Source organism: Pogoniulus pusillus, chromosome 14, assembly GCF_015220805.1.
Source record: "Pogoniulus pusillus isolate bPogPus1 chromosome 14, bPogPus1.pri, whole genome shotgun sequence".
In the NCBI taxonomy this organism is placed as follows: Eukaryota; Metazoa; Chordata; class Aves; order Piciformes; family Lybiidae; genus Pogoniulus; species Pogoniulus pusillus.
Window position 1 is genome coordinate 17,323,211 of NC_087277.1, and position 18,473 is coordinate 17,341,683.

General features: G+C 46.2%; 1 long non-coding RNA gene across 2 annotated transcripts; it reads left to right on the forward strand.

Moving 5' to 3' along the window:
- Positions 1 to 13,152: 13,152 nt before the first annotated feature.
- LOC135181312 (uncharacterized) lies at positions 13,153 to 17,711 on the forward strand. 2 transcript variants are annotated; one of them, XR_010304819.1, is made up of 5 exons: positions 13,153 to 13,218; positions 13,695 to 13,986; positions 14,776 to 14,970; positions 17,295 to 17,449; positions 17,541 to 17,711. It is a non-coding gene; the product is annotated as an uncharacterized LOC135181312 (long non-coding RNA). The 2 variants fall into 2 exon arrangements; XR_010304820.1 differs by having other exon boundaries at positions 14,776 to 14,929.
- The last annotated feature ends 762 nt before the right edge of the window (positions 17,712 to 18,473 follow it).

Below are 18,473 nucleotides of genomic sequence, written 5' to 3' on the forward strand. Positions count from 1 at the left end.
AGAGTCTTATAAAAACCAGAAAAAGAGGTCCTCGTAAATCACCATGTCTATTCTTAGAAATGTGTTAAACCTTCTGAGCTCCATTTTGGAGTACATAAAGTTTTCTTTTTCTGAGTTGAAAGATCCATCCAAAGGTCAGTCAGAAACAGGAATGAAACTGCCTTTGAAATCTCAAACTGCTGTAATAGCATTTTTGGCAGTGACTGATAAACCTGAGCAGTTGAGGTTTACGTGGCAGATACAGTGAACATGTATTTGTCTATACATTAAGTGACCCAGCAGTGGCCCTTTTACGTTTCTTCTTCCAACCTTTTGGACTATTTACAGATTTTTACTAGAAATGGACCTCCTGAACAGATGAAGGCAGGCCAACTCATTCTGAAGAAACCATCACAGTGGAGCTGTGCCCATAAGCTAAAGTTCCTGGGCAGAAGTCCCATTTCAGTGATAACCTCCCAGGTAGTAGGACTATTAACTCCTCATTTCCCTGCCAGGGGTTTTTGCAGTCCTTCATGGCTTTTAGAGGATGCCAAGACTTTTTCAGGGAGATCTTATGATCATGAAGGTGTTGGATTGAAAGAGACTTGTGTCATATCTTAGACAGGGCTCTCAGAAGTGTCTTGGGAATGAGATCTTCTAGCCCCTACGTGGACTACACATGGCTGAAGGTACAGAGCTCTCAGTCTGAATGAAAAGCCTAAACAGTGCTTGATGAGTGGATGGTAATAACACTCAAGGTGCCAGAGATCTGGAGTCTCTTCTCTGTCATAGGGAGCCCTTGCTGGAGATCTATGTTGCAGTCCTTGCACTGCTAACTCTGGAAGAGCATAGTCTTGTGACCCTGGCTATGTAGATACACACTAATATGTCTTTCTAGGGAGTCCTAGTGGAAACTGAGAGGTCTTCTTACGAAGATGAATACAGGGCCTTTGCCCCTGAGTGTTTTAACTTGGTAACTATATGGATTTGAACTGGACTTTAACTGGGTAATTTGCAGTAAGAAAAAAACTTCTCTCCCCATTTGGAGTGAATTTCTGACCTGTTGGGTAAAAAAAAGTCTGAATAAGCATGTCTTCATCCTTTGGTTGCTCTTATGTAGGACTGGTTGTGCTGAGTTTCCTCCTTGGCACAGCTGCCACTGATCTCATCAAGGCTCAATGGTGAGATGAGTCTGACGATCAGACTAGATGTGAAAACACAAGTATTTCTAGGCTCAGGCACATTTCTTCAGGCTCCCAGTGAACAGTAATGTCAAGATGCACTGGGACTCTGGACTTCAGTGCAGCTGGTGGAGGAGAGGGTTAGGACCACAATTTTAGACACTTGTGCTTGAGGTGAGAACAAGGGAGACTGCAGACTTTCAAACCATTCATGAGGGTAGGGTTCCATGGCTCCTCTGAGTGGTAACAGCAGTTTGTAGGATGTGTTGTTTTTCAAAGCTGAATGGCAGCTCTCCAGGCTGTGCAGGGTAGATTTGTCTGCTCCCTGCCTTTAGAATGTCCTGGTGCATATTCAACCACTCATGGCTTCAGGTGAGATGCTGATTTCCCCAGCTTCCCCCTTCTCCGGGGCAGGATCCTTGGCAGTGGCTCTTAAGGCTTCAAGCTGCTGGGGAGCTTTATTAGGTACTCAGATGAGTGGATACACTGGTTTTCCAAGCCCACACTGCGTAGAGGAGCACAGGGTGGCTGGGACAGTGTACATTTTGGTTTGGCACATAGCTGAGGAGATTTCCAGTGCAGAAGAAAATATTCCCTGCAGTTCCTCATCCAGGGAGCAAATGTGCTGCTTGGAGGCTCCAAGAACATATCTTTGTTCTTTGAAGACATGAACATCCTGGAGAGACCAAGAGCAGAGTGGGGTCCTTGCTTCAACCGCTGCCTCCAAACTACCACTGCAGGCAGGCAAAAGTGAACATGCAGACATGGAGTCCAACAAGGCTTCAGCACTTCATGCTGTCAAAATCCTTCTCGTTCTGCACAGGAGGACATGCCACTCTCAGACCCCTTAAGAGCAGCGGGAGCACTTTTTAACAGTAGCATTTGCAAAGACATCTTGTTCCCATCCAGCCTGCTGTATCCTTCTGCAGAGGCAGCGGCATCAGAGCCAACTGTGGTACACAGGATCGTGTGGCCACGTCCCAGTGGCCAGTCACCCTTGCTGCACGCCTGCAGCTAGCCTGGCACCATCAGCCGAAGTGCATTTCATGACACAAATCTTCATGGCTTGTCTTAGAGGAGGAAATAGAAGAAAAGCTTGGGGCTGGACTCAGGCTGTCTGTATGAGGGCATCTGGTTCCACTTGAGATACTGAAGAATAGCCACTGAGCTCACAGGTCTCCAACAGGACCTGTGTCTTACCTTCCAGCCCTGTGAGTAGTGTAGGTTTTATTAAAGCATCTCAGACATCACTAAACATCTGTCAGCTGGATTTAGTCTGCTGTCCTTAGTGTTTTACTTTCCTGTAGGTGTCTAGGTTCCTGCTTCAGCCACCAGACACCTAGTCAGTATAGATGGGTAGTCTAAACAGAAATTCTGTCACAAGCCAGGAGGGTTTTAAGTTTGTTGCCCACAAGCAGATGTCATTTTAGAAGTGATAACTTGGATTCTGCTTGCTATTCTGTAATTGTATGGGCTCCCATTTGTCTTAAGTGGGTGCCAAAGATAACTCCAATGGCTCAAGGTGCCATCATGCTCACAAGCCCTAGAATCATCTCCCAAACTGGCTGGCCAGTGGTCTTGTCACATAGCCAGCTCAGCAATATAAGAATGAAATAAGTAAAATTTCAGCCTCTTTTGCCTTTATTTAAGGCCTTGTGTGTTTGATGGGGTGTGCTTTGCCTGGAGGGAAAGCAAGAGAAGCTGATAGAAGTCCTTCACCTGCAATGTTGCCCCAAACATCAGCCCTGTAGGGGAAACTCCACAGCAAAGTTTACATGCATAAGAAACCAAAGCAGACAAAATGGATTTGTCTATGAAGACATTTTGACACTGTCCATGCAATCCTCCAGGGTAAATAACAGCTGGGTTCTCACAAGGCTCCCATGCTGCATTAACCACATGAGGCCTCACTTCTGTGTTTTCCAATGTGTTTTTTCCTCTTGCCTTGCAAAAGCAGCTCTTTGTGAATGAGAGCTGGTCTGTCAGTAAGGGAAACAATGGCTCACAAAGACATAATGGTTCATTCGGGAGCCTGCCAGGGGTCATTATTTCTCCCAGTGCACTTGTCCCTGAGCTGAAGGTTGCATTCAGAGGCTGTGTTTTCACAGAATCATAGAGTGGCTTGAGTTGGAAGTGACTTTAGAGATCATCAAGTTCCAAATCCCCTGCCATGGGCAGAGACACCTTCCACTAGACCAGGTTGCCCAAAGCCTCGCCTCGAACACTGCCTTGCTTTGCTGCTCACAGACCTCTGTGAAATGGGTTCTAAGATGAGGATGGTGGTAACTCAGGCCAAGCTCACCTTGCTGAGAGTTTTTCCTTTCCCTCCTTTCCCATTTGGCTGACACTTAGGCGTCAGACCAGATTCAGAGAAATCTGAGATCACACCCAAGGAGTTTGCTTACAAAATGGGTACGTGGCAGCAGTTGCCTGGATGTGTTGTTCCCCTTTCTTGGTGACCAAGTGAAGAAGCAGATTGAAACTGACCCACATCTTTACTCTTCCTCTCCTCAAAGCAATAAGCCTGTGACCCAAGCAAATCTTCAGGAATCTTTCTATCTACAAAAGCATCTTGGACTGGACTGCACTGCAGTGCCATGATCTATAGAACATATATGGTGAAGCAATCTGGTCTCATGTGCTGCCTCGCTCCGTAATGGCACATCTCCTTCTTTCAGTTCCACAGGAACAGGCATCCCTCCCTTCTGGGCTTGTCACAGTAAACAGAGCCCTGAGAAATCATCCTTCTAACACCAATAAAACCTGCTATTTTAAATTTTTTAAAAGCAATCTGTTTTGGAGCTATTTCTGGGAGCTCTGTCCTGTGTAAAATTCCATGCCCATTTCAAATACCCTTACTACATTTCTTCCATCGTCTTGCTCTTCCATGCTGGCTAAAATTAATATTAAAAATAAAAATAAAGTCCCAACAACAATGTCCTGTACTGCTCAAAGAGTCTCAGACAAACTGGCAAAGCAGAGTGATTTAAAGCCCAGTGGCCCAGCCTTTGATGACCTTAAGGCTAAACTTTCCATTAGTCAACAGGACAGCTCATATAGGTCCTAGCTCAACCGGTCAGAGAAGGACCTATGTAACTAAGTGCCCAACTGGCAAGTGGTGGATCATCTGACACCATTCCCCATGGTTTAACCTGTGATAGAGGAGGTCGAGATCTTGGGGGAACTACCTCCTCCCATCCTCTCAGTGCGAGAGAATGGGTGCCCTGCTGCATAGCAAAGGTGTCAATGCCACTTGGGCTGGTGTGCAGAGCTGTTCCCAACCTTGACAGGAGTTAGTGGAAGCTGTATATCATGGGAACTCTAGTTCAATACAAAGCTGGCCTTTTGTGTACTCACACCGTGGCTATTTAAAGCGAGTTTGACAGGTAAAACACATTTCATATGTGGGCACATAATCAGTGGTGACCATCTCTGGTAAGACTTGATCTCTAAGATTAGAGGGATTTATCTCAGAGCAGACAAATGGAGGAAAACAAATAGCTGTTCCTTTTCATTTCCAGCTTCACTGACTCAAGCTCTGCCTGCCCTGCTCTCATTAATTGTGTCCTCACTGTCTCTCAGCTGGTTTCCTCTAAGGGTGCAGTGAACTCAAAGGATTTGTGTCTGGAATGAGCTGAGATGTTTGGAAAGAAAATATCATGAATGTTTTATAAAAAGTAGGACACTCAGTGGAGAGGTAGTCAAAGTCAGCCTGCTGCTGTTAGCCTCCCAGGCAGTCTCACCTTGTTCTTGCGTAGCAATGCAGACAATTTGCACATTAATGCTGCATTCAAAGGGGTTAATTTTTGTAGCCTACTCTACCCATACTGAAATCAGTGGGAGGTTTGCCTTTGGGTCTTTGGCTTCTAGGTAAGAACTTCAACACAAATTATAGTAGGCAAGGTGTCATGCACAGTGACACGAATACAGGACCTGTCACAAGACTTTATGTGTCTTTGCATGAGATGCAGGAGCTTTTCCTTGGCTTCACCAGTCACTTTGAGTATAACAATTTCCCAAGACAGTTCATAAAAAAAACCAACCAACCAAAACCTGAGTTGATGCTCAGATGACATTCAGTCTATGTCTGCATAACCTTCGGGCTGCTCATGTCCAAGTGTTCTCCCTCCCGTCAGCAGAGAGAGATGTATCTACTGAGTGGTCTTGTCTATACCTACATCTTTGGATTCCAGCAGCCTGCCTTGAAAAGGACTGTCCTGAAACTGCAACTTAAAACGGGCTGCCAAGCTCTCGTATGAATATCATAGAATCATACAACTGTTTCAGTTGGAAAAGACCTCTGAGATCATTGGGTCCAAACAGTATACCAAACAGCATGTGCAAGTGATCTGCTCCTAGAGACAATCTCATTTTTGAGCTTGGTTTTGAATCAGGCAAAGTTTCCTCTGTTGATGCAAAGGAGCCTAAAAGAGGATATTAATGTAGGTTTTTATTTCATGTTTGATCCATTATGGAGAAATAAATACATGAACAGAGATGTTCTGGTAGTAGTGCCAGAATTACTACTCTCAGGTGACTGTTCTCCGGGCTGGAGGCCACATCCTACAGAGTCAGAACTCACTTTTGCTGCTTCTTGAGCTAACCTGCAGGCCCTTATGCTGAAATGAACCAGACAGATTGCTATGAAAGGCTGCTGCATGGGAGCACTTTGCAGAAGGTGACGACCAGCACCCATCCACTCTGCAACTGCTTGTTGTCTATGGGTGAGCAGGAGCCATGCCTGAGGCATTGCCGATTTCTTCTGCTTTGATCAGAGCTCCAAGGTCGCTGCACCTTCCCCTCCTACCCAGCTGCAATTTCTCCTGTTCTGTCTGCACTGGACAAATGCTGGAGTTGCATTCTGTGAAATGATTCGGGGAAGTGATGTGGAAGGGTCTTGGAGAAACGAAACATTGTTTAATCCCACGCTGGAGCTGTTCCCTGACCGGTCTTCCTGCACAAAATGAGGGTGGGAGCTCATGTATGCTAGGAAGGTTTGGTCTTTACTGAAACAGCATAGACTTGGCGTTCTCTGGAGATGACCACAATATTACACTCAGTCAGCTGTTGGTAGGGACGCTGTCCCACTAGTCATGAATCTTCTGTGCTTCTTTTCCAATGTGCACTTGGTCTCTAGCATCACCATCTGTGCTGTTGTACCAGCCTGTTGGAGGGGCTGTGTGGTATCAGCTTGGCTGATGTGTGCTGAAGAGAGTGTAAGAAACTCCTTCCATCTCTTACAAAATTGGTGCTATCCATCAAACTCATTTCAGCCTCAAGGCCATCAAGAAGATATATTATCTTCCAAAGGAGGCAGTAAAGTGTTTAAGAAATAGCTCGTTCATTGGTGTATTTTTTATAGCTTGTTGATTTGCACTCTATGAAGTCTTTCTGTGAGTTGGAGCCCTGAGGCTGAGCTCTTTGATTCAGGAGTTTACCAGAACCAGACACATATTTAATTCCTGGAAGTGATTACAGGCCTGCTATTGATTTGTTCCTGTTGATGGCTTTGGGAGCTTTTGGCAAAAGAAAATGAATGTAAAAATGGGGAAAAAAAAGTAGATATTAACGACATATTATTCTGCTTCCATGCATCCAGTGACTGTGTAGGCCACTGGTTAACTGGGAAGTGATGTTAATTACCCTTGGTTGCCAGCACAAGTTGCAAAACTGTATCAATCACTGGTGAACAAACACAGGTTGTGTGGCTGCTTTGTGCTGTTATTGGAAATGTCCTCTGGTTCCGAGGTCTTCCAAGCTTGCTTCTGCCTGCTTTGGGTAGAGCACTGTGACATAAGCATGCTTTCACATTTAGATTTTATTTGCTCAGACCTACTTTTTATGTCTTTGGTCTAATCAGGACTTCTGTAACACCCCCTTATTTGGAAGGAGCCTGTATTTGCAACTGATATTCCAATCTGCTTTCTTCTTATTTTCAGTTTATTACTCATTCAAAAGGACTTCTAAATCTCTTTCCAAAGCATTCTTCATCTTGAAAGTGCTATCACTACACCTACAATCCCTGCCTATGGCAGTTTAGTAAATGTGTCTGGCAAGAGAAATGGCATGTCCTCTTCAAGCAGCTCCTTGAACTGTGGCCACCTAAAGAGAGAGATCTTCCATCCAAGAGTGGGCATGTGTATGGGCATGCGGAGACACCGGCATGAAATGACTTGCTAGGCAGAACCGTAGCTGTGTGAGCTCTGTCTAAATTTGCATTCCCTCCTGAAGACCAGAGACTACAGGCAACTTCTTTTTGTGCAACTTATCTTAGATAATTAGATCATTTCACTATTTAACTCTACCAGGGTTACTGCTACACCTTGTCCTTGAGCACCATGTATACATGGCTTTTAAATACACCCAGGGGCAGCACTATAGTTATTTACCAAGGCTAATATTAGCAGAAGACACAGAGACATGGCTGCATGGCAGGTGAGGGAAATCACATCCATCTGAGGGTGTACAGAGGAGGAACCTGCTTGTTCCAAGGGAGGATGGAAGGAAGCAGTGACTACCTGTGGCTTGGTGTTTGTCATCTCCTCTCTTGGCTTTGATGGTTTGGCAGAGATAAGGACTTCTCATCCAGATTTTTCCAGAATCCAGAAACCAGCATAATCTTGGGGGTGTCTGTGGAAAGAAGAGTGTGATGCTTCCAGCTCCAGGCTGTGCTTCCACTGGACATGCTGTTTCTTTGACTGGGCTTTTTGCTCTGGCCAATACATTTACTGCAGAGTGCTGCTGCAAAGGCAGCATAGCAAGTGCTTGATTCACTGCTTGCTTTGCTTTTTATGAGTCCCCATCCAGTAGAGCTAGGGTGCTTGGCTAGCCTGAGGTCATCTCCTGAGACAGGCAGATATTGCAGAGAAGTGCAAACCCCTCCATTTCACCAGTAGAAAAAGGATTTATGTGAAGGACAAGTGACTAGCCAGTCCTGAGTCACACGTCTCCATCTGTCTTCCACAAAGTCTTCTTCTCTGAATGAGGCCAACTGTGGTGTGTGTTGCCTTCTCCCTGCATCCATCAATCCTGCTCTGGCCTGAATCAAGACAGCTGATAACGTTTCCTGAAGAACTAAAGGGAACAATCTGAGTCACTTGAAGATGACTCAGGTTTGGATGTTTTCATAGAATCATAGAATCATAGAATCAACCAGGTTGGAAGAGACCTCAAAGATCATCCAGTCCAACCTATCACCCAGCCCTAGCCAGTCAACTAGACCATGGCACTGAGTGCCTCATCCAGTCTTTTCTTGAAGACCCCCAGGGACGGTGCCTCCACCACCTCCCTGGGCAGCCCATTCCCTACAGACAGGCTTGACAGCTGGCCTAGCACCAGTTCTCTCCCATCACAGCTAGTGGGGGAAGAGCTCTTAGAGTGGCTCGTGTTTCCAGGCTGGAGCCAACCATGTTTTGCAAAGCTGAAAGTATTTGGGGCAGGCACATCAGATGTCAAGTGTAATATCCCTAGCAGTTTCACTAGTGGATAAGGTCTATGTGCTTGAGGATGAGGCTGAGATGAAGGGGGTCGTGGCAGTGTCTTGAGGGTTAGGTAGCTTTTTTCTGTGATTTCCCTCCTCATCTCCCATTGGTGCATTCTCCACCACCAAAGGCTGTGACTTCTGCCCCTCTACTCAGGTCAGTGAGAATTTCGCTGTGGATGCCAATGGAAGGAATCCCTGTCCATTTCTGGACTCTGAACAACCAGATGTTGCAAGCTGAACCTGCAAATCAGATGGAGATGTTGGGTTTGGGTGTATGAGGAATTGGTCAGGCATGGTAAGGCACCAGTTGCCCAAGAAGGGGCATTTAGTGGTATTTGAAATGCCCTTAGGAATGTTGCTTCATCAATTGGTCCAACAGGTGATGGACCTGCTGTAGCTCCTGGGGGACTAAATCTTCCATCCCCAAATGGACTTCTCAGCACCATGGCATGAGATCCTTTTATATGGGCAATGTTGGAGCCTGCAAAAGCTGTGTGATGGAGGGCAGTGGCATCGGTAGAGAGAGATGATAGTTTTGACATGGAAAGTAGATTTGGGCCCTGAGTGCAAAAACTATTTTAAGGCACAGTCTCATATTCTGAGACTGGGTGCCCTGATGTCTTAGCATGTTCCTCCTGGTCATTCCCTGCAGCTCTGTCAGGGAATGTGGGACAAGATACTCTAGTTTTCTTTGGGTAGGGGAATGCCAGATGCATCTTTTCAGTATGTAGTATCTTCCAGCTTAACATCCCTCCTGATTGGAAAGCAAATACTAGATCATAGGTTGGCACTTGCTCATTGGACTCCTCTTTTCTTGCTTAATCTCTTCCACCTTCAAAGGGACTGAACCTTTAGTTTCAAAGATCAGCTAGCCAGAAGCAATGTCCAGTAGATATGCAGCAAACATAAACCACAAAACCTGCTCTTTCCCACTGAGTCCTTGATATGTAATTTCCTTTGGTCACGTGGGTGTGAATCCATCTCACCAGTTCCGTGGTGGCATTTAGTTCTGGATGGAGACCAAGACATGTAGGAGTCTCCGTGTCTACGGATCCATGTGTGCTAGGTGTCTGAGCTTCCTTTAGACCCTGTGGAGAGTTAATTAACAGACACCAGAGAGTGAGGTCTTGATTCAGTTGCAAATGTGCAGGCTTCTAGCACAATGTAAGATGATCTTTACTGTCTAATTTGGCCTTAATTTGAACACAAGAAATGGATTTCCCAAAGCTCTGCCACATGTTGTCCTCAACTTTCCACCTCTCTAAAGTATTCCCATCCCCATAAAGTAAGAACCCCCCTTCAACTAGGTCTCTCCAACTTTCCTCCAACTCCAAGAAGCAAAGAGACAACACTGCCTGATCCACTCGTGCCCTGACTCCCCCCGCCTTTCTCCAGCTCTTCCAAGGGAACGTCCTGGCCTGTTCCTCTCGGTGCTTCGTGACACCAGTTTCTCCGAAGGCAGCACAACCGCAGGGCAGAGACGAGGAACATTCCTGATAGGACCAAGATAGCTTTTTCCCATAGCTCCCAGGCAGTGGGAACGGGGCACTTTTTCAAAGGGCTGCTGTGCCTAAAGTTAAAATAACAGGAGGAACAGGGCAGGAGATCCAAGATGGATTACAGTACTTGGGGCTCGATTCCATCAAATTAAAAGAGAAAAGAGAAGATGACAAAAGGATGCACTGGGGCAGCTGCCAAAAGACTTTTGTGACCACTTTGATATCTCTTTGCTGTCACAGCACCTCGGGAATAAATTTGCCTGGTTCCAGCTTGTACATGCAATCTGAGCTGCAGCTTTGTTTTTATTAACAGGGATTATCCAGGCCTGTGGGTTTGTTGTTGTTTCCAAAAGATTTCTCTTGCTGTTTGGGGGTAGATGGATCCCTCTTCTTCCCCACCCCTCCCCAGCAGAAGAACAATATTGATATAAGGTCTAAAGCACTTAAAATCAGATGGACTGAGTGTTGTTTTACAGCCTCGAAGCCCCGAGCTGTCTTTGTCCCTCTGATTTTTCCACAAGTTTACAAGCCATGGAAAATCTTGTCTGTTTTCAACTTATAAATCTCTATTGGCTGCAGAAATGCCTCTCATGGGAAAATAAATAGATGCTTACTCCGGGGTCATGATGGTGTTGTAGGTGACAATCTTTGAAGCTTTCACAATGGAGCCTGTGCTGCCTTTGAGAGCAAGGAAAGGGGAAAATTCCTCTTTATTATTTTAAAGCTATATCTTGAAAAACAGGAACTCATGCCAGGATAGTTTATTTTGGTTAAAGCCAAGTTGCTCTGCAATTCCCCCGAGATGAGGCTGAACTTGAGCGCACAGAGCAGGAGAGAGACATGCTCAAGGGGAAACTGAGTGTTGAATCAATGCTGGGTGGTTGTTGATGCTTGGGAGCATCAGTAACAGAGTTGGAACAGGATGAAAACGTTGTCTTCTCTATGCTTGTTCAGACAGCTATAGGCAATAAGGAATATTGGGGACTTAAGTCACTGCTGAATTCAGCTTGTCCAGTAACTCCATGTCACTGGAGCTCAGCCTTGGTGCTGTTTTGGCTTCACCTATCCCATCATGGCTGCAGCTGAGAGGATGCACAGTCTGTGTTTGCACCAGTATGTTATAAAGGAGCATCTCAGGGACCTCAGCATGATCTATACAGTTAACTTGGATGGACAGCAAGGCAGGGACTAGGGGAGCGAATGAGCAAATTCCCTCCCATCTGAGAGATCAGGTCTGTGGCCACCCACGGAACCTGACCATACACTACTCTATGGGATCTGATGAGATGCATCCCAGAGTCCTGAGGCAGCTGGCTGATGTAGTTGCCAAGCCACTTTCCAAGATGTCTGAAAAGCCCTGGCAGACAGGTGAACCCCCTGGTGACTGGAAGAAGAGAAACATTATACTCATTTTTAAACAGTGTAGGAAGGATGACACTGGGAACTACCCACCTGTCAGCCTCACCTCTGTGCCTGGGATGATCTGGAATGGGCCTAGAAGCTATGCTGAGGCACATGGAGTCCTGGTAGACAGCAAGTTCACCATCAGCCAGCAAAGTGCCCTTATGGGCAAGGCAAATGGCATTTTGGGGTGCATTAAGAAGATTGTGGCTGGGAGTTGAAGGAGGTTCTTCTCCACCTCTGCTTTTAGCTGGTGATGCTACACCTGGAGTATTGTGCCCAGTTGTGGGATTGCCAGTTCAAGAAAGACAGGGAACTACTGGAGACAATCCAGTGGAGGACTACGAGGATAATTAGGGAACTGGAGAGTCTCTTTCGTGAGGGGAAGCTGAGAGACCTGGGGCTGTTTAGACAGGAAAAGAAAAGACTGAGAGGAGATCTGCTCAGTGCATATAAATATCTAAAGAGCAGGGGTCATGAGAGTGGGGCTGGGCTCCTCTCAGTGGTGGCCAGTGACAGGGCAAGGGGCAATGGCCAAAAATTAGAACACAAGAGGTTTCACTTGAACTTAAGGAGAAACTCCTTTACTTTGAGGGTGATTGAGCACTCCACCCGGCTGCCCAGAGAAGCTGTGAAGCCTCCTTCTCAGGTGACTTTCAAATCCCTCCTGGGCATGTTCCTGTGCAGCCTGTGCTCTAGGCAAGCCTGCTTTGGCAAGAGGATTGGACTAGATGATTTCCAGAAGTCCCTTTCAACCCTCACTATTCTATGATTCTACTATTTTATGTCTTCTGATTTTCATGTTAGTTTTACACATGTGTTTGTGTGCATGTCTTCATTGCCTACTGAACAAAATCTTGTGGCAGGGATTTGCACAGTTTAATCATGTTACATGAAGAACTGGCTTGCATTTGCTTTGAAGTTTCCTCTTGCTGCTTTGATTAAAGCTTTGCTTTGATTAAAGCTCTAGATTTTGCTTTAGAAAAGATTATGAAAAACCAGTCTCTGTACACTTTCTATGCTTTTCATAGTTTCACAAATCTCTCTCATCCCTTGTATTATTCATCTTCTTCTCCAGCCTGAAAAATCCTGGCATGAAATTCATTCCTAACTTTCAGCTTGCTGAAACCTGAGAGGATGTTTTCATGGTGCTTCCAAATGAAGATCTTGTTCCAGCCCATCATTTTAATCTGCATTTTGAAACTCCACTTAAACCATTTCCGATTGTTCCCATATGGAGCAAGCACACAGCTTGATATTTAGGACAGCTAAATTTTCCATACAGAGAAATTGGATCATTTTATGAAGAAAAGGATGTGTGAAATAAATGTCAATGGGAATATGTGGCTATTAAATGTAAGCAGCAAAAGCAATAATCACCCAAGCCCCACGAGGGTATGCATCATCTGCTCCTCCTTCACCTGCCAGGAACACAGAAAGCAAGCAGCAGTGCAAGGAGATGGCATGGACTGTCAGCTTTGAAATCACATCTGGGGCTTCGGAGCTAGATCTCTGAAACTGTGAACTCCAGCTGTGCATGTGAGATCTGCAAACAGGAATCACCCTGGGTAAACCTCCTGGTTTCTTACAGGAACACAACTGCGCAACCAGGGACCTGGGGACTTGTGCAGTATCGCCCAGATGCCTGGAGATTTGGACAAGCTGGCGTCGCATGGTGAGGGAGGAAGGCTTATCCTACTGGAAAGCAGCTGCAACGAACGCCGCTCACAGCTACCCTGAGACATGGCAGTGGAAAGTGTTGGAGGTGCCAAAGGGAAGGGGACAAGAAGTTCTAAAATAAACTTAACTCATTTTACCCTTTGAATCAGGAGCCAGCAGGGTCCATTGTTTTCCTCTTGCTCAGAATGCTCTTTCTCTTTGCAGTGGTTGCAGCAGTCCCCCAGACAAGAAGGGGCTGTGATTATAATTGTTGCCATCAGATGGGAGGAAAGCAATAGGGGGGTGTGGGGGGGTGTGGGCAACAATTCCCCATCCTGCTGGGCTTGTGTGTCCACTTGCTGGATGCTCATCTGTCCAATCTGTTTGGAAAAGACTGTTTTCCTTTTTGCTCTTCCTGAATTTCTGGCTGCCTCAGTCCTAGCCTATGCTTGTTTGTCACTTTGCATTCCCTTGTTTTATTTTTATATTCAGGAGAATCAGTTGTTTGGAGACAGCTGGAGTGTCTGAAGCTCTGCATCATCTCATCTCTCCTCCGCAAACTTTTCTCTCCCTGGAGAGTTTTCATTTCCATGATTTTTTAGCCAGACAGAAGAGGGTTTTTCTTCTGGGAATTGCCTGCCTGATACTGCCATTCTCTTTTTGCCACATCTGCAGTGTCACCATCTCCCTGACTGCAACAGGAGAGTGTTCAAGCTGGCTGCCATGGTCAGGATTGACAGAATCTTGTCTGGAAATTGCTGGACAAGAAAGGAGTGCTGAGAAGGTAGAATTCTCTTGCAGATCAAAATCTTATTAAGGACATAGGCAGTAAAGTGATGTGGTTTAATGGTTCTGAGAGTTAGCTACTGCAGTCCCTTTCCCTTCCCTTTCCTCAGCACTACATCTACACAGCTTTTAAATCATTCCAGGAATGGTGCCTCCACCACTTTCCTGGGCAGCCTGTTCCAGAACTTAAGAGCCCTTTTGGTGAAGACATTTGTAATAATATCCAAGTTAAACCTTTGCTGCTGCAACTTTCTTCATCATTTGTTATGTGCTGCAGCTGTACATAATGAACATCTTAGACAAGATTGCACAGCCACAGGGGATGGCCTGTCCACAGGAGCAAAATGTGCTGAAGGAAATCAAATGCAGAAAGGCAAATTTTCTGACTCAAAACAAGAGGTTAAGCAGAAGCAGGTCTCCTTGGGCACTGCTGGCAGGCAAATGCTGGCTGAGAAGAGGATTTAAAAAAGAACAAGGGTGGCATTTCCAAGGATGTGGGCCCCTTGGGGGATGTGGCTTTGAGATAATAGAAGAATCCTCATATTCGGTCCATCTTACCTTGTATATGACTTCTGTGCCCATTTCATGCTTACTACCAGGAGGAGGCTGCTGAAATCTAGGTCTGTCTGGTGCTGAGGAAGGATGGGATGCGGCCATGGAGTAACTGTTCTTGCATGGGGAGAATGATGGGACATGGCAGGTCCATGACCTGCTACTGGGCAGGGGAAGCAGATGGGACTGGTGGCAAGGCATATGAAGAGGCACTCTTAAGCGTTGTCTTTCCCAGTGCAGGAAACATGAGGAAATGCAGAATCCCCATAAAAGGAAGGGCAGGAGAGAAGCCATGAATCACCACAGGGCAGTGAGCTGGAGGACTGCAAGACATCCTTTCTGCAGAGATTGAACTAGGAGGAGCTGCAGCCATCCTGAAGCAGTGTGAGGTGCCTTTGGCCTCCTGTGTCCTGGGAGAGGTCAGGAGGAGGTGGGGACTGAAACTATGGGAAGGGCAAAGTCCCTGGCACCCCTTCTTGGGTGGGATCATAGGCTTGCCTGCTCCTGGGGAGAACTAAAGGAAGGCTGCCAGGCTATGTCCAGCTTCCATTGGCATGGCCCTACTTCTTTGTGCATCCTCCCTGGACTGCCTACTGTGTTGTTACTTTCAATGAAGTAAATCAAACATGCCTGAGCTCGCGTGTGGGGCCTCATCTCAGTCTGGCCAAGGCAAATGGTGAACAGGTGACAATACCCAGGAGACATTGCCCGGTTTCCATCCTAGGAGATGAGATGTCCATTGCCAAAATGTAAACAGGAGGAGGCTGCCCTGTGAGGCAGTGTTCAGAATGGACACAATCTGCCTTCTCACTTTTGATTTCCATCCCATCCTTTACCCTTGCTCTCTGCTCATGCAGTGAGCTCTCTGCTCTCTGCTCAGGGCTCATGCATTGCCCTGACTATCCATGCTACTCTCAAGTCTCTGAAATCCCAGCTTGAGCAGCCCTGCCCTCAGTGGCCTGCGTTTACCATAGGGTGCCCACAGACACCACTGCAACCAGTTACTGGTTTTTATTCTACACTGGCCAGAAATTGCCTCCTTTCTCAAACCCTCTTTCCTGTTTGATCTCTCTCACCCTATCAAGGCTAAAACAGACCACACACCTCCAGAGCCATTGGCAGACCTTTTCCTGACTTCAGCAGCCTCAGGGTTTTTCATCATTGCTTAGTGTATCACCCAAAAGTATTTTGGGAGGAATTACTAAGACAAAGGATCCTGTAGATGACTAGCTGTCAGCCATCACATGTAAGTCTCTGGAGGCTCTTCTTCATCATCTGTATTACCTCCAGATGTGCACAGATTGAACAGTATGTTAAGGAGCACCTACTGACCTAGCAATTTTCCCCAAATTTCCCTCTTTGAGTGATTTATTCCCATCTTCCTGGGCGTAGCTTCTTCTTCACAGAACTCTGGGGCTGCAGCTGCAGGTGAGAGAGCAGCTTGGTAGAATGGTGTATGTTAACTGTTCCTAGGTACAGCTATTGACTGGAGAAAACACTTCTACTGCTTGGAGGGGTGGAGCTCATGACAGAGCAATGACTCTTGTCAGTCCCCATCAAGTGCAAGAAGAGGTGTGCCAGAACTGTGTGACACATAAGGGTGGAGCATGCCCTATGCTGCACCTAAACCCATCTCTGTGTCCAACTCTGAGCATGAAACTGTCTCACCAGCCGCAGGCCTGGGGCTGTGCATGGCCTGTGCCACCAGCAGGTTTGTGCAGGGTGTGTTTGGAGCCCAGTTGTCTTGACTTGAGGGTAGTGTGGCTCATCAGGGCCAAGAGACTGCATGACTAGAGAGCAGAAACCGGAGAGGATCAGCAGCTGCTAGTTTGTGTTGGTACACAGCTTTGAGGAACATAATAGCACTATTTTGGGAACACAGACTGTGTTATGGTTTTGAGTCTTTATGTTATGGATTTGGATCTCACCTGGTTATGGCTGTGTTTTCTTCAGTTGATGTTAGGAGCACTGTGAGGGCAACTGCACACTGGCTGCAAACTTCTCTTTTCTGCTTGATAAGAAACCCAAATCTGACACTACATTCACAGTTTGCAGTAAAGGATGTTGCAGAGAGCATGCCACTTGCCATGCATTGTGTTTGGCTAGAAAAGGCTTTGGTTTAGCTGCAAAGTCATCAAGAACTGGTAGATCCACCCCTTCCCAAACTTACTTGTTTTAGTAGTTAATCATTGTTATTGCTAAAAATGCCCTTTATTTTTCTGTTCTATTTGTCTAATTTCCTCAATGTGAGTTGGAGTCATGCTGTCACACATTAAATCTCTCCTGCAGTTATTCCAAATGGCTGTACTGACCCCATCTCACTTCTCCTTTGCCGGCAAAGAATCACTGGGGCAGAACAGCAGATTTATCCTGGTGTAAATCAAAGCAAAAACATCTCTCTAACCTATTTTTATTTGGCCAAGAGAGATTATTCAGTGCAGCTGCTATTACGTTTATGAGGTGGGTGACCCTTGTGAAATCCAGGCTGCTAAGAGGCACGGATAATCCTGTGTGATGCTGCTATGGCTATCACGACCATAGCATGACCTAAGCGGTGGGCACAAAGCCTATGCAGGCACTGGGAAGAGTAGGTGTGCAAATACACAGGAGCATGGAGAGCTCTGACATTCACTGATAGCTTTCTCTGATAAACCCAGGAAAGTTCTGGATGTTCAACTGTGGTCACTGCTTGTGTTGTCATGTCTCTGCCTCTGCCTTTTGGATTTGCAACCATGTGGTGTGTGCTTTACCCAGGTTCGAGTGGCTGAGTGCTTCCCTCCATCAAGCTACACTGCGTTTCTCAACCTGCTCCTTGCCAGGCTGAAGAACGTGGGCACATCCTGACTAAAATCTGAGAGCATGACAGTGTGCCAGACAACTAGACAACTGCAATTTTTTGCATCAAGTAGGTGAGTGTGCACCAGATGTGCCCTGTGTTAAAGTCTGACCTGTTGTTATGCATCCAGCACCTTCAGCTAAGCCTCTGACTTCATTTTGTAGTTTTATTTATTGCTGTTTTGAAAACCTGAGAACACCCATGGATCTGCTGCTGCTTTCTCCAACAGCACCAGCCACAAAAGGAGCCAGCTGCCAAGAAAAATAAAAACACTAATCCCTCAAAGCCTCTAGCAGTCCTGGCTTTCAATCCTTGCCCGTCACAGCACAGGAGACATAGCTAAGAGGCAGAAGTCCTCCTGTTACCAGCTTTTGAGTAGCTCGTGTGGAGCACTCTGAAAGCTTACTCTGCACCCACTCTTATCTAAACATGCCTAAGCCCTAGCATGCGGCTTCAGCTGTGCTGGCTTTACACTTCAGGCTGTTTTGAAAGTGAATTTGTAAAGTCATTAACATTATTTAAACAGTTTAGGCACAGAATTACCCGGTGGTGCAATCCAGCTGCCAGAAAGGAGACATAAGGTTCCTTTGCTCTGCGGATCAAACGGAACTCGGCCAAAGCATGTGTGTGCTGGAGGATGCCAAAGCCAGGGGTGCTGGGGGGAGTGAGAGTTTGTTGGCTTTCCACTTTGTGGGAAATGTCATCAAGTGTGGGTTGTAATTTCTTCTTTTATGAGCTGGTTTGGGTCCAAATCGGACCAAAAGCAGAATGATTTTTCTCTTGAGTGTTCCTGAGGACTGAAAGGCATCAGGCCCCTGGATCTCCTGATGCTGGTGGCTTCCCAAAGAGACCATTTCAGCTGGTGGCTCCAAGGCTCAGATTAGGGATGCATGCGGAGCTTGGAAGTAGAGCTTCTCTTGCCCTGGATCTCATAGCAGGCTTCACCACCGTCATCTCTTCTCAGGTAACATAACCCTAGCTCCTGGTTTCCTCCATGCTAAGGCACAGTTCTTTCACAGTGCAAAAAAGAACAGAAAAATCTTCAGGAAAAACATGCCCAAGAATTTATGCAAAGACTATGGAAATAGTCTTTCCAT